We start from the raw sequence: 15,038 nt of genomic DNA on the forward strand, positions 1-15,038 counted from the left end.
AATGACTTTTAGTAAATTTAAACTTGTGCAATCATCACCACAATGCAATTTTATTTTTTAAAAATATTTTTTAAATTAATTTCAGAGAGGAAAGGGAAGGGAGAGAGAGAATCATTGATCGGCTGCCTCAAGCATGACCAACAATGGGAACCACGCCCGCAACCCGGGTATGTGCCCCAACTGAGAAATCAAACCATGAAATCCTGCTTTATAGGTAGATGCTCAACCACTAAGTCATGCCAGCTGGGCCCCACAATCCAATTTTAGAACATTTTCGTCATCCCAGAAAGATTCCTCATACCCATTTGCAGTCAATATTAATTTCCAACCCCAGCCCTAGACAATCACTAATCTATTTTCTGTCTCAATTGCTTTTGCCTTTTCTGGATATTTCATAAAATGGAATTATATTTTATGTGGTCTTTTATGTCTGTTTTTTTTTTCATTTTACATTATGATTTTGAGGTTCAGTCATGTTATAGGATGTACAGTTGTTTCTTCCTTCCTATTTCCAATTGCATACTACTGTTTGTATATACCACACTTTGTTTACCCATTCACCATTTCATGGACGTTTAGATTGTTTCCAATTTTTGGCTGTTATGAATAATGCTGCTATGAACACACATACATATATTTTTGTGTAGACATGTGTTTTCATTTCTTTTGAATAGATACCTAGGAATAAAATTGATAGGTCATTTATCTATTGCAGGTAAACTTACGTTTAACTTTTTAAGAAATTGTTAATTGATTTCCCAAGTGATAGTACCATTTTACATTCCCACCAGCAATGTATTTGGGTTCCAGTTTTTCAACATCCTCAACAACACTTGTTAGTGTCTGTCTTTTTTATTATAGCATGTCTAATAGTTGTAAAATGATAACTCATTGTGATTTTAATTTGCATTTTCCTAATGACCCTTTTATGTGTTTATTAGCCATTACAGTATCTTCTCTGATGAAATATCTATTTAAATACTCATTTCTAGCCCTAACTCAGTGGGTAGAGTGTCAGCCTGCAGACTGAAGGGTCCCAGGTTCCATTCTGGTCAAGGGCATGTATCTTGGTTGCGGGCACATCCCCAGTAGGGGGTGTGCAGGAGGCAGCTGATTGATGTTTCTCTCTCATCGATGTTTCTAACTCTCTATCATTCTCCTTTCCTCTCTGTAAAAAATCAATAAAATATATTTAAAAAAATAAATACTCATTTCTATTATTGAGTTTTAAGAGTTCTTTATAGTGCTCGCTTTGGCAAGACATATACTTACTAAAATTGGAATAACACAGAGAAGATTAGCATGGCCCCTGTGCAGTATGACATGTGTATTTGTGAAGCATTCTATTTTTTAAAGAGTTCTTTATATACTCTGGATAAAGTAATTTGTAAAATATTTTCTCCCAGTCTGTGGCTTGTCTTTCCATATCCTTTATTAATTGACTTATTTATTTTTAATTTTTTTTTTAAATCCTCAGCTGAGGATATTTTGAGGATTTTCAGAGAGAGTGGAAGAGGTAGGTGAAGACAGAGAAACATCAAACTGAGAGAAACATCGATTGGTTGCCTCCTGCACACGCCCTGACCAGTGCCGGGGCTGGGGAGGAGCCTGCAGCCAAGGAATGTGTCCTTGACCTGAATCGAACCGGGACCCTTCGGTCTGCAGTCTGAGGCTCTATCCACTGAGCCAAACCGATTTGGGCTCTTTTCGTTTTCTTAATGGTATCTTGGAAACCCACAAGTGTTTAATTTTTATAAAGTCCAATCAATTTATTTTCCTTTTCAGAGAAGTTTTATCATAGTTTTAGTGTTGTATTATGACCTTAGGGAATTCCAAGAGGGCTGCAGAGTAGCTGGAAGTTCCATTCATTTGCTCCCAGCCCCGGATTGGACTTGCAGCTAAACTGCAGAGCAATCAACGAGAAAAACCAGTGGAAGTGTAGCTGATCCGAAACTATACTAGTAAACAGTAGCACAGAGGAAGACAGGAGGAGACACAGAAAGTGTGAGCCCGCTCATGCAGGTGCGGTGGCTGGGAAGCCAGAGAGATATTGTGGCAGCAGAGCTCCCTCTCACTGGGAGCATGGAGTCTCAGCCCCTTGCAGGGATCCCCAATTCAGAACAACAGAGACAGGAAGGGGAGCCTGCGAAGCATCAGATGGTGGTAACGAGTGGGAATTCGGTCCACCTGGGAGACTTGAACCACACCATCCCAGGGAAAAAGCAATCATATTGTTTCAATACCAGCCTGGGAGGTTTGCTTCAGTCTGCGGCTGTTGGAGGGGCCGTGCAACAGTGCTTGTCCGGCGGCGGGATCTGCTTGGTACACCCAACAGAAACTTGGCGGGGCCCTCTATTCTCCGTAGGAACTTTGGGCAGAAAGCAGGTCGGAGACTAGACTGTGGTTTGGGAAAGAGAATCAGTCTTGCCCACCTGAGTGCACGGGTGACGCCCCTCCAGATACCTGCTGAGCTGCTCAGTCTGCCCCATCTTGCTGTGTTCTGAAGTAAAAGGCTGGAAAACTGGGCCTGTCCTGCTTGATTTGATGGCGAGGGGGGGAGTTGGCCAAAGAGGAGTTGGCCATTTGGCCCGTGTGCAAGCCTGGCGGAGCTGGGAATTTTGGCTTAGCCCTGCAAGGGCTGGCAGCACAAAGCGACTGGAGTGGCAAGTGGGGCTGGTTTTTTTGATCCCTTCCTGCTTAATTAGGTGGAGCAGGAGTGCCAGGGACCCATAAAGAGCTGTTTTGTTGTTGTTGTTGTTTTGTCTGTTTGTTTTGTTTTGTGACTGTGTCTCCCAAGTGGGCTTCTGTCTGGAAGTCAGAAGGTCATGTGCTGGGATCTACAGCTGCATTAGGGGAAGCAGATCAAGCTCCCCAGTTAGTTCAGCTTGCACAGCTCTGGGAAGGAGAGGAAGTGCCCTTCCCCCATTCTACAGATTGCAAGCACCACCCCCAACAGGAAAAGGATTGAATCACTCCTGCCAGGTCCCATATATGTACTTCTGCTGAGTGCAGTTCTATGGGGGAAGAGAGAGCACCCGGCAAGACCTGAGACTGACCCAACCACTGAGCTCCAGGTGCTACACCAACTGGACTACTAGGAACTCTTCCCTGCCAAGCTTTGGACAGGTTGCTAAGGACCAGGCGGAGACAGCATCTGACACTGGCTTGCACCAGAGGACCTCCGGGAATGCCCAGGACCAGCACACCCAGGCCAGCTTTAGACAACCTGAGAGCAGGATCCACCAAGCTTCACAGACAGCATATCTGAAGGGTGTTTGCAGCGGGCACAAAGCTGCTGAGGCGAAAACCACTTTTTTCTTTTTTAATCTTTCCTTTTCTATTTCATTCTCTTTTTTTCCTTTTATGTTTTATTTCTCTCTCACCTTTTCTTTCTTTTTAAAAAGTATATACTTCTTTATTGATTTCAGAGAAGAAGGGAAAGGGAGAGAAGCTAGAAACATCAATGATGAGAGAGAATCATTGATCGGCTGCCTCCTGCACGCCCCCTACTGGAGATCAAGCCAGCAACCCATGCATGTGCCTTTGGCCGGAATGTACCTGGGACCCCTCGGTCTCGAGGACGATGCTCTATTCCCTGAGCCAAACCGGCTAGGGCTCTCACCTTTTCTTATTTTATTTTTTCTTTTCCTTTTCATTAATTTCCATTTTTCATTCCTAGTCTTTATTTTATTTATATATACACTAGAGGCCTGGTGCACAAAATTTGTGCATGGGGGGGGGGGGGAGCGGGGGCGGTGTTCCTCAGCCCAGCCTGCACCCTCTCCAATCTGGGACCCCTCTCACAATCCAGGACTGCTGGCTCCCAACTGCTTGCCTGCCTGCCTTCCTGATTGCCCCTAACTGCTTCTGCCTGACAGCCTAACCACCCCTTAACCACTCCCCTGCCAGCCTTATTGCCCCTAACTGCCCTTCCCTGCAGGCCTGGTCACCCCTAACTGCCCTCCCCTGTAGGCCTGGTCACCCCTAACTGCCCTCCCCTGTAGGCCTGGTCACCCCCAACTGCCCTCCCCTGCAGGCTTGATTGCCCCCAACTGCCCTCCCTTGCAGGCCTGGTCCCTTCTAACTGCCCTCCCCTGCTGGCCATCTTGTGGTGGCCATCTTATGTCCACATGGGGACAGCCACCTTTGACCACATGGGGGCAGCCATCTTGTGTTGGAGTAATAGTCAATTTGCATATTACTCTTTTATTAGATAGGAATATATATATATATATATATATATATATATATATATATTTTTTTAATTTTAATATTTTCTTTTCCTTCTTTCATATTTTCTCTTTTGTTTCTTTTTTCTTCTCTATTTTTTGTCTCTTGTCTTTGATTATTCCTTTTCTGTTTTGTCTCTTTTCTTATTCTTTTATTTTTGTTGGTTAGTTTTATTTTGTGTTGTTTTTTGTTTTGCCTTGTTTTGTTCTGTTAGCACCTGTACAACAATTTGTATAATGTGATCATGGTTGAGTCTCATAGTTAGCCTGACTGAGGGTCAAGTCTACCCACAAATGGGACAACAGAAATCAAGACTAAATAACAACAAAGGACCCACATAACCCATATAAGGTACATTCCTACAGCATCCAGATCAGAAGAACCAAGAGACTGCATCACTGGGTCCCACAAAACACCTACTACAGAAGGTCACCCAATCAAGACTGGGAGTCATAGCAGTTCAATTAAATACACAGAAACAAAAACAAAGAGATAGCCAAAATATGGAAACAAAGAAACAGGCCCAAATGAAAGAACAGGAAGAATCTCCAGAAAAAGAGCTAAATGAAATGGAGGCAAGCAATTTATCAGAAACCAAATTCAAAGTAATGGTTATAAGAATGCTCAACTGCATGAAAATACATAGAAATCAAGAAAAAGTAACCAGTCAGAAATGAAGAATAACATATCTTAAATAAAGAATACACTGAAAGGAATAAACAGTAGGTTAGATGAAGCAGAAGATTGAATCAGTGAATTAGAAGACTAGGTAGAAATCAATTAGAGCAGCAAACAGCTGACAGCCTTATGGGAACTCCCTTGTAGATAACTTTTCGCTTGCTGCCTTTAAAATTCTCTCTATCTCCTTTTTTGTTTTTTTGTTAATTCTCACCCAAGGATATTTTCCATTGATTTTTAGAAAGAGTGGAAGAGAGGAGGAAAGAGAGAGAAACATAAATGTGAGAAAGACACATCAATTGGTTGCCTCCCACACACTGACCAAGTCTGGGGATCGAGCCTGCAACCAAGGCACATGCCCTTAACTGGAATTGAACCTGGGACACTTCAGCCCACAGGTTGACATTCTATCCACTGACCCAAACTGGCTAGGGAAACTTTTTAAAAATACACATTATTATTGATTTCAAATAGGAAGGAAGAGGGAGAAAGAGATAAAAACACCAATGATGAGAGAGAATCAAACCATGACCTCCTAGTTCTTAGGTCTATGCTCAACCACTGAGCAACACTTGCTGGGTACATGAGGCTACTTTAAGGAACTTTTGGGACAACATAAAATGTAATGACATCCACATTGTAGGGTGTGCTGGGCCAGCACAGCCAAGGGTTCAGTGAGCCTGAGGGGGTGGGGGAGCACAAAGAATTGAAGAAAAGACAGACAGGGAATAAGCTGGGTCTAGGTGGATCTCCTGTGCCTGGCTAAAGCCACAGAGAAAGATACAGATGGCAAGCTGAGCCTTTATTTTATAGCCAGAGGTAAACAAGGTAGTGCTCACCATAGTTACAATGTTCTTGTGAGTTTCACTTGTTTTGGCAGCACTTGCTGCACCTCCCACAGCCCATTAGCTACCCAGATAGGATCTAGGAGGCATCATAAGGTCAAACTTAATTATGCTAAGAGGGCTGTGCCCTTTAAGCTGGGACTTCTTTGTGGCTTTGCCAACAGGTCAGTCGGAGGCTTAACCCTATAGCCACTCCCTACAGTAGGGGTACCAGAAGGAGAAGAGAGTGAACAAGAGATAGAGAACCTGTTTGAAGAAATGATGACAGAAAACTTCCCTAATATGGGGAAGGAAAAAGTCACACAAGTCCAGGAAGCACAGATAATCCCAATAAAGACAAACCCAAAGAAATCCACACCAAGACATATCATAATTAAAATGGCAGAGGTTAAAGACAAAGAGAGAATCTTAAAGGCAGCAAGAGAGAGACAGTTATCTACAAGAGAGTTCCCATAAGGTTGTCAGCTGATTTTTCAACAGAAACACCACAGGCCAGAAGGGAATCCCATGAAGTATTCAAAGTAATGAAAAACAAGGACCTGAAACCAAGACTACTCTATTCAGCAAAGCTAACATTTAAAATTGCAGGTTAGCCAAGCCAGCATGGCTCAGTGGCCAAGCATCAGCCTGTGAACCAGGAGGTCATGGTTCAATTCGCATATGCCTGGGCTGTGGACTGGGTCTCCAGTGTGGAGCATGCAGGAGGCAGCCAATCAATAATTACTTCTCATCATTGATGTTTCTTTTCTTTTTTTTCATTATTGATGTTTCTATCTCTCCCTCTCCATTCCTCTCTGAAAAAATAAAAAATATATTTAGAAAAAAATTTCAGATCAAATAGGGAGCTTCCCAGACTTAAACAAGGGCAAAAAGGAGTTCATTATCACCAAACCAGCATTGCAAGAAATATTGAAGTTACCGCTATAAGAAGAAATATATAGAGAGAGGAACATAGGCATAAAGAATAAAAATGGCAATAAATAAGTACCTATCCTACCTAATAAAAGAGTAATATGCAAATTGACAGCACCTTCACTATGCCCAAGCCACGCCCACCAGCCAATCAGGGTGAGTATACAAATTAACCCAACCAAGATGGTGGTTATTTTGCATATCAAGACAGTGTAGAAAGAAGCCAAGCGCTGCAGAAGGGAGCGAAAGTGCGGAGAAGCAAGCAGGCAGGGCGGGGAGAAGGGAGGAAAGCAGGCAGGACCAGGGGGAGAAGGGAGGAAAGCAGGCAGGGCCGGGGGAGAAGGAAGGGAAGCAGGTAGGGTTGGGAGAGCGCAGCAGGAAGCCCTATTGCAGGAATCTTCCTGCAACAGGCTACTAGTCAATAATAACTGTAAATGTAAATGGATTAAATGCTCCAAACAAAAGACATAGGGTAGTTGAATGTATAAGAAAACATGACCCATATATATGCTGTCTACAAGAGATCTACCGCTGAACAAAAGATTCACACAGGATGAAAGTGAAGGCATGGAAAAAATATTCCAAGCATATGAAAACAAACAAAAAAGCTAGGGTATCAATACTTATATATGACAAAACAGACTTTAAAACAAAGGCCATAATAAGGAATAAAGAAGGACACTACATAACACTAAAGTGAGTAATCCAATAAGAGGATATAACCCTGGTAACATATATGCACCCAATATAGGAACACCTAAATATATAAAAAACTCTTGGAGGAATTTAAGAGAGAGATTGACAACTATAAAGTTATAGAAGGGGACTTTAACACTCCATTGACATAACTGGATAGATATTCCAGACCAAATATCAACAAGGAAACAGCAGCTTTAAATGACACACCAGCTCAGATGGATTTAATTAATATTTACAGAACATTTTATCCCAATGCAACAGAATACACATTCTTCTCAAGGGTGGATGGAACATTCTCAAAGATAGACCCCATGTTAGGACACAATGAGTCTTAACAAATTCAATAATATTGAAATCAAATCAAACATCTTCTTGGGTCACAATGGCATGAAACTGGAAATCAACAATAATAGAAAAGTTAAGAACATTCAAACACATGGAAGCTAAATAACATGTTATTTACCAATGAGTGGGTTACCAATGAGATCAAAGAAGAAATAAAAAAATTAACTGGAAACAGGGGGTGGAGGGGGAAATTAACTGGAAACAAATGAAAATGAATGCACATCCAAAACCTATGATACACAACAAAAGCAGTCCTGAGAGAGAAGTTCATTGCATTATAGGGCTACCTCAAGAAACAAGAAAAGACTCAAATAAACAGTTTAACCCTGCAACTAATGGAATTAGAAAGAGAACAACAAGAAAAGACCAGAGGAAGCTGAGGGAAAGAAATAATAAAGATAAGAGTGAAATAAATAATATAGAGACTAAAAAAATAATACAGAGATTAAATATGGCGGCAGAGTAAGTGGATGTTGCATGGACATGTTCCCAGGAGCAAACTAGAATTACAACTAAAATACAGAAAAACTTCCTAAATAATCAACAGAAGACTCACTGGAGAGAACCTTGATAACCGAGGATGGAAAGTGGAGACCGCATAGAGACTGGTAAGAGGGGAAGAAGCGTGAAAGGGCTGGCTGGGCTCCCACAGACAGCAGCTGAAGTTCTGGAGAGATATCTCAGCTGTGGAGGGTTGTCACTGAGAACTCTGGGGTCTAATTCCCAAGCTGCCCCCCTCCCCCAACAGAGAACACCAGAAGTGAGAAGGGTACCCACATAACATCTGGCTGTGAAAAGCAGCAGGGTTGCTGTCTGACAGGGAGAGATGGCTAGAAATTCAGGCACCCTCTTAAAGGGCCAACACACAAAATTCCCTGTGCAGCCACTCACCTTGTGCTCCAGCAGAGGGAGGGCAAAGTGGACTGGAGCTATTTGAGCAGAGGCCAGAATTGAGGGCTCTGGGGTTAGAGTTCAGAAGGCAGACACTCTGGTTCCCTGTGCTGAGTCATTCCCTCATGCTGGAGAGGTTATCTTTCTCATGCAGACATTTTCTATACAGGTGACTTTGCCTGGGGAGAAGACAGTGACCCACCCTATTGGAAAACACCTTGCCTCGCAGTGTAGAGTTTCTGAGGCCCACTAAGAGACTGAGAATAACAATTAACCTCTAGGCAGGGGCAGTTGCCCCACTCTGTTGAAAAAAACTCTTGCCATACCTGTGGACAATTGCCTAAGGGCAATTCAAGATGAAAGCCTATCAGTCAGTAGGCAGAGGCAATCTCGGGAGCCTTTGAGTCTGCATGATCTAATTAGACAGAAACAGTATTTGACACTGTCCTGAACTAGAGATTGAGAGGTATAGCAGATGTACCTAATACATAATCACAAACCCAAACAGGCAACCAAAATGAGGAGACAAAGAAACAATCCCCAAATGAAAGAACAAGAGAATTCTCCAGAAGAAGAGATAAATGGAATGGAGATAAGAAATTTAACTGATATAGAATTCAGAATAATGATGGTAAAGATGCTCAACAGCATGAGAAAAGATACAGTAACTATGAAAACAGAAATAAAGGATGACATAGCACAAATAAAGAACACATTGGAAGGAATACACAGCAGATTAGGAGAAGCTGAGGATCGAATCAGTGATTTAGAAGACAGGGTTGAAAAAATCACTCAATCAGAGAACCAAAAAGAAAACAAAACAAAACAATTAAACAAAGGAGGACAGCTTAAGAGAGCTGTAGGACAGTGTGAAACATAAATGTAACAATATTCAAATAGCAGGTGTCCCAGAAGAGGCAGAAAGGGAGGAAGGGATAGAGAACTTGCTTGAAGAAATTATGGCAGAAAACTTCCCTAACCTAATGAAGAAAAAAGTCACACAAGTTCAGGAGGCACAGACAACCCCAAGCAAGAAGAACCCAAACAGGCCCACACCCAGACACATCATAATTAAAATGCCAAAAATTAAAGACAAAGAGAGAATCTTTTAAAAAAAAATAGATTTTATTGATTTTTACAGAGAGGAAGGGAGAGGGATAGAGAGCTAGAAACATCGATGATAGAGAAACATCGACCAGCTGCTTCCTGCACACCCCCTACCGGGGCTGTGCCTGCAACCCATGTACATGCCCTTGACCAGAATCGAACCTGGGACCTTTCAGTCCGCAGACCGACGCTCTATCCACTGAGCCAAACCGGTTTCGGCAAAGAGAGAATCTTAAAGGTACCAAGAGAAAAGCAAAACAGAGAGAGAGAGAGAGAGAGAGAAGCAAACTGTTACCTACAAAGGAGCTCCCATAAGGCTTGACAACTGATTTCTCATCAGAAATTCTACAGGCCAGAAGGGAATGACATGAAGTACTCAAGGTAATGGAAAGCAAGGATCTGAAACCAAGATTACTATATTCAGCAAAGCTATCATTCAAAATAGACGGTCAAATAAAGAGCTTTCCAGACAAAAAAAGGCTAAAGGAGTATATCATTACCAAGCTAGCATTATAAGAAATGCTAAAGGGACTGCTGTGATGAGAAGAAATAGAGAAAACCTAGGCATACAGAAACCTAGGCATACAGAATTAAAATGGCAACAAATAAGTACCTATCAATTATAACTGTAAATGTAAATGGATTAAATGCTCCAATCAAAAGACATAGGGAAGATGAATAGATACAAAAACATGACCCAACCATGTGCTGTCTCCAAGAGACTCACTTCAGAACAAATGACACACAGAGGATGAGAGTGAAGGGATGGAAAAAAATTTTCCATGCAAATGGACCAGAAAAAAAAAAGCAGGAGTAGCAATACTCATATCCAACAAATTAGACTTCAAAATGAAGGCCATCACAAGAGATAACAAAGGTCACTACATAATACTAAAGGGATATATCCAACAAGAGGATACAACCCTGGTAAACATATATGCACCCAACATAGGAGCACCTAGATATAATTTTTAAAAAACTTCTGGAGGACTTTAAGGGAGAGATCGACAACAATATAGTCATAGTAGGGGACTTCATCACTCTGCTGACTTTACTGGATGGATCTTCCAGACAAAAAATTAACAAAGAAACAGTGACTCTAACTGACACACTGTTCAGATGGATTTAATTGAACTTTATAAAACATTTCACCCCAGAGCTGCAGAATATACATTCTTCTCAAGTGCACATGGGTCGTTTTCAAAGATAGACCACATGTTAGGACACAAAACAGTCTCTACAAGTTCAAGAAGATTGAAATCATTCAAGCATCTTCTCAGATCACAGTGTAATGAAATTAGAAACCAACTACAGTAAAAACATTAAAAAACATTCAAACACATGGAGGCTAAACAGCATGTTATTAAACAATGAATGGGTTACCAACGAGATCGAGAAAGAAACCTCAAAAAAATCCCAAGAAAAAGTAACAATAAACGATTTAACCTTACAACTTAAAGAACTAGAAAGAGAACAACAAGAAAAGCCCAGAGTAAGTAGAATGAAGGAAATAATAAAGATTAGAGTATAAATAAATGACATAGACTAAAAAATAATGCAAAAAATCAATGAAACCAAGAGCTGGTTCCTTGAAAGGATAATCAAGATTGATGAACCGTTAGCCAGACTCATCAAGAAATAAAGAGAGAGTACACAAATAAATAAAATCAGAAACAAAAGTGGAGAAGTAACCACTGACACCATAGAAATACAAAGAATTGCAAGAAAATACTATGGACAATTATATGCCAACAAACTAGACAATGTGGATGAAATGGAAAAATTCCTAGAAAAATACAATCTCCCAAAAATGAATCAGGAAGAATCAGAAAACCTGAATAGGCCAATAACAACTCATGAAATAGGAACAGTAATTAAAAAAAAAAATCACAGCAAACAAAAGCCTGGGTCCAGACAGCTTCACAGGGAAGTTTTACTAAACATTCAAAGAAGAACTAACACCTATACTCCTCAAACTATTCCAAAAATCCAAGAGGAAGAAACACTTCCAAGCTCTTTTAAAGAGGCCAGCATTATCCTAATTTCAAAACCAGATAAGGACACTACAAAGAAAGAGAATTACAAGCCAATATCCCTATTGAATACAGATGCTAAAATCCTCAACAAAATATTAGCAAATTGGATTCAGCACTATATTAAAAAGATCATACACTATAACCAAGTGACATTTATTCCAGGGATATAAGGCTGGTACAATATTCACAATTCAATAAACGTGATACATCACATAAACAAATTGAAAGAAAAATTCACATGATCATATCAGTAGACACAGAAAAAGCATTCAACAAAATCCAACACTCATTTTTGATAAAAACTCTCAGCAAAGTGGGAAGAGAGGGAGCATATCTCAACATGATAAAGGCCACATATGACAAACCTACAGCGAACATCATACTCATGGGCAAAAACTAAAATCATTTCCCCTAAGAACAGGAACCAGACAGGGATGTCTATTTCACCACTCTTATTCAACATAGTACTGGAAGTCCTATGCAGCGGTAGAAAAGAAGAATCTCTCACCCTTTGAGATAGCATGGAGGGACCTGAAGAGTATCATACTAAGTGAAATAAGTCAGTCAGAGAAAGACAGTATCACATGATCTCACTTATATGTGGAATCTATGTAACAAAATAAACTGATGAATGGAGTGGACCCAGAGACATAGAAGCATGGAACAGAGTGCTAAGTCTCAGAGGGAAGGCAGGGGAGTGTGGGTGGGTGGAAGGTAATCAACCAAAGACCTTGTATGCGTATATGCATAACTCATGGACGCAGACAATAGAGTGTTAAAGGCCTGGGGCGGGCAGGAGGGGATGAATGGGGGAAGGGTACATATGTAATACTTTCAATAATAAAGAATTATTTATAAAACAAAAACAAAACATCAATGAAACCAAGAGTTGGTTCTTCGAAGAGATAAACAAAATTGATGAACCTTTAGCCAGACTCATCAAAAAACAAAAAGAGAGAACTCAAATAAATAAAATCAGAAATAAAATAGACAAAGTAACAACTGCCACCACAGAAATATAAAGTATTGTAAAAAAAAATACTGTGAACAACTATATGCCAACAAAATGGACAAACTGGGCAAAACAGAAATTCCTGGAAACATACAATCTTCCAAAACTCAATCAGAGGAATCAGAAAACCTGAATAAACCAATAACAACTAATGAAATTGAGCAGTAATAATAACAATAAAAAGGACACCCAGTAAACAAAAGTCCTGGACCAGATGGATTCAGTCAAATTTTACCATCACCTATCCAACTCAATCTATCCCAAAAAATTTAAGAGGGAACACTTCCAAGCTCTTTTTACCAGCATTATCCTAATTCCAAAACCAGATAAAGACACTACAAAGAAAGAAAATCATGGGCCAATATCCCTAATGAACATAGATGCTAAAATCCTCAACAAAATATTAACAAATCAAATCTAGCAATACATTAAAAAGATCAGCTGAAACCGATTTGGCTCAGTGGATAGAGCGTCGGCCTGCGGACTGAAGGGTCCCAGGTTCAATTCCGGTCAAGGGCATGTACCTTGGTTGCGGGCACATCCCCAGTGGGGGTTGTGCAAGAGGCAGCTGATCGATGTTTCTCTATCATCGATGTTTCTAACTCTCTGTCCCTCGCTCTTCCTCTCTGTAAAAAATCAGTAAAATATATTACAAAAAAAAAAAAGATCATACACCATAATCAAATGGGATTTATTCTGGGGATACAAGGTTGGCACAATATTTGCATATCAATAAATGTGATATATAAACAAAATGAGGATAAAAACCACATGGTCATATCAATAGACACAGAAAAAGGATTTTATAAAATCCAGCACCCATATATTATAAAGACTCTTAGCAAAGTGGGAATAGAGGGATCATACCCCAACATAATAAAACTACATCTGAAAAACTTACAGCCAACATCATACTCAATCAACAAAAACTGAAAATGTTTACTTTAAAGTCAGAAACAAGACAGGGATGTCCACTTTCACTACACTAGCTGGGCCACTTCCACCATTCTTATTCAACATAGTACTGGAAGTGCTAGTCACAGCAATCAGACAAGAAGAAATAAAAGGCATCCAAATTGGAAAGGAGGAAGTAAAACTGTCATTTGCAGATGACAGGATATTGTACACAGAAACCTACTCCTAAAGACTTCACCAAAAACCTACTAGATTTATTAAGTGAATTTTACAAAGTAGCAGGATACAAAATTAATATCCAGAAATTGGTAGCATTTTTATACACCAGTAAGAAACTCTCAGAAAGAGAAACTAACAATCCTATTTAACACTGCAACAACAACAATAACAACAACAATATAAGTAAGTAAATAAATAAATAACCTAGCAATAAACTTAACCAAGGAGGTAAAAGACCTCTACTTGGAAAACTATAGGACATGGAAGAATTAAATAAAGGAAGATACAAATAATTGGAAATATATAGCATGTTCATGGATTAGAAGAATTAACATCATTAAAATGTTCATACTTCCCAAAGCACTCTATAAGATTCAACACGATTCCTATTAAAATACCAGTGGCATATGTCACAGACATATAACAAATTTTCCAAAAGTTTATATGCAACCTAAAAAGATACAGCATAACCTCAGCAATCTTGAGAAAGAAGAACAAAGCTGGAGTATCACAATACGGAATATCAAACTATACTACAAATCTTTTGAAATAAAAACAGTTTGGTACTGGCACAAGAACAGGCATATAGATCAATGAAATAGAACAGACAGCCCAGAAATAAAAACAGTTTGGTACTGGCACACCTTATGATCAATTAATATTTGATAAAGGAGGCAAGAGCAAACAGTGGAGTAAAAACAGTCTCTTTAATAAATGGTGTTGCAAAAATCGGACTGGTACATACAAAAGAATGAAAATAGAAAAACTCAAAATGGGTAAAAGGCTTAAATGTAAGTCAGGAAACCATAAAAATCCTAGAAGGAAACATAGGCAGTAAAATCTCAGACAAATCTTGTAGCAATATTTTTGCCAATATATCTCTTTAAGCAAGGGAAACAAAAGGAAACAAACAAACAAACAAACAAACAAAAACTAAAAAGCGTCTGCAAAACACATCAAAATTACAACTAAAATAAAGAACAACCATCATTCAGAACTGCCTGAAATCGGTCTGAGTGGAAGTTTTACAATTATATAAGTAAAGAAAGCACATTGAGACTGATAGAAGGGGCAGAAGCATAGAATATGCAGGTCTAACACCCCCATGACACATTCTTTTAATTGGGAAGGATATCTTGGCTGCAGAGG

The 15,038-nt window shown here is 39.9% G+C and overlaps 1 protein-coding gene and 1 non-coding gene across 2 annotated transcripts in view; both read left to right on the top strand.

Annotated features, from left to right (window-relative positions):
• Window positions 1-15,038, top strand: part of FAM186A (family with sequence similarity 186 member A) — a 98,444-nt gene that overhangs the window by 42,549 nt on the left and 40,857 nt on the right. The gene's annotated exons all lie outside the window — the stretch shown is intronic.
• Window positions 1,251-1,353, top strand: LOC114231305 (U6 spliceosomal RNA). Its single transcript, XR_003617259.1, has one exon. It is a non-coding gene; the product is annotated as a U6 spliceosomal RNA (small nuclear RNA).

This window comes from Eptesicus fuscus, chromosome 7 (assembly GCF_027574615.1).
Source record: "Eptesicus fuscus isolate TK198812 chromosome 7, DD_ASM_mEF_20220401, whole genome shotgun sequence".
Classification (NCBI taxonomy): domain Eukaryota; kingdom Metazoa; phylum Chordata; class Mammalia; order Chiroptera; family Vespertilionidae; genus Eptesicus; species Eptesicus fuscus.